This window comes from Teleopsis dalmanni, chromosome X (assembly GCF_002237135.1).
Source record: "Teleopsis dalmanni isolate 2A chromosome X, ASM223713v2, whole genome shotgun sequence".
Lineage (NCBI taxonomy): Eukaryota > Metazoa > Arthropoda > Insecta > Diptera > Diopsidae > Teleopsis > Teleopsis dalmanni.
The window spans coordinates 94,103,288-94,105,137 of record NC_051848.1 but is presented as its reverse complement, the minus strand read 5'-3'; the positions used below and the strand labels follow the sequence as shown (position 1 = coordinate 94,105,137).

General features: G+C 32.5%; 1 long non-coding RNA gene across 1 annotated transcript; it reads left to right on the top strand.

Moving 5' to 3' along the window:
• The first annotated feature begins 281 nt into the window (after positions 1 to 281).
• On the top strand, positions 282 to 1,171 carry LOC119662378. Its single transcript, XR_005250763.1, has 4 exons — positions 282 to 447; positions 509 to 563; positions 615 to 641; positions 872 to 1,171. It is a non-coding gene; the product is annotated as an uncharacterized LOC119662378 (long non-coding RNA).
• The last annotated feature ends 679 nt before the right edge of the window (positions 1,172 to 1,850 follow it).

The window sequence follows — 1,850 nt, the reverse complement described above, 5'->3', positions numbered from 1 at the left end:
GTGTTGACATATAATGCCACCGAGTGATCATACAAGACTCACTCCCTTCTTAACAAAAAGCATCGTCTTTAATACTGATCAGACGAGCTTTTTGTGTAGCGCGCATACAACGTTTTTTCTATTGTTTGGTGGTGATTTGTTTATTTTTCCATTTCTGTTTCTTGTTTTCATACTGTTTTCAAAGTTGTGCGTTCAGCAAATTTTGATCGTCTTTGCGGCGAATTCTATTGACGTTTCTGACGTTTGCCTGTTTTGTTTTGATTTTATAACTACTCGTAATTTTTGCATGTGCGCGTTTTTTTAAATTGAATAAAATTTATTAAAATAAATAAAATTAGTTAAAGATATCGGAGTTTTAATAAATAATTTAATAAAACTATTTATATAAACGAAGTTTTTTTTTGTTTAAATAACTCCAAGTGACGTGAGTGAAGTGGTAGTGCAAAGGTATTTATATTTGTTTTCCAATTTCCTAAATGATAATTATATTTAATAAATTCATTTATAGGAACATCCAACTATTGAAGTATGCTGTAGACGAGTGTGCTGGGGAGTGATTACAGGTATTTATTTATTATCTCAATGTTAATTTTAATACATTTTATTTCTTGCAGATGATTCACCAATAATAATAAAGCCATGTATGTATGTATGTAGTATGTATGTTGGAAATTGTGCAAAATTTCCATCCTTACAAACAAGTGCATTGTGTTGTATCATTCGTTAGAAACTCATTTGAAAATAAACAATGCTGGACTTCTATATTTATAGATGTAGCCCAAGCGTTTGATATAGTATGACACTCACTTTTTGTTAAAAAACTACTAAAGTAAAAGAACATTTAGTTTAAGATATAAAGATTTTGTTTCAGAACCTTAGGGCAAGGTTAAAGCAGGAGTTCCCCAAGGAAATGTAAAAGGTCCGCTATTATACCTACTGTATAAGTTAACCAGTGCTGATCAGCATATATATGTAACTACGATGTCAGTGACCCACTTCATGCGCATAAATAAAATTGTCGCTTTAACGCAGCAACGATTTACGCAATAGCGAATTCCATTGCGGTGCAAAGAACTAGAGGCAAGCGCGTGTTGACATTGTTATTGTATTTAAATAATAAATAAAAATTAGCTTATATTCAAAATTTGTAAAATAAGCAAAATAATTTGTAAGTGCAGCGCACAAGTCAATATTAATTCAATAAAGAAATTTAGATGTAATTCTCAACCGAAAGCGACATGTGTTTTATTTTAAAAAAGTCCGCCAACTCGATACAAATAACTTATACAAGTGATATGCCAACTTCCGAAAACAGTTTAACTGCAACATTTGCTGACAATACAGCAATACTAAGTGCACACAAAGATCCCGTAATTGCACAACGCATGCTCCAAAATCATGTTCGCCAACTCGAGCAATGGTTATGAATATGGCGTATCAGAGTCAATGAACAAAAATGTACCCATGTAACATTTCTCTAAGACCAGACAATTGTCTCAATATTATAATAAAGGAACAAAAATACCCTCGAGCGACTATGTAAGATGCTTAGGGATATATCTAGATATATAAAGACATAGAGACTAAAAAGACACAAATAAATATAAAACTAAGTTTATTGCATTGGGTTATGGGCACGACATCTAAGCTACTACTTGAGTACAAAATTCTGCTATACAAGTCGCTAATAAAACCTATATAGAGTTACGGAATTCAACTGTGGGGAACAGCGATGTCATCAAATACTGAAAAAAATGCAAAGACTGCCATCTAAAATCCTAAGTATGATAACAGGTGCACCGTGGTTTATGAAAAATGCTGACCTTCATAGAGACTTGGGCGTACCAACA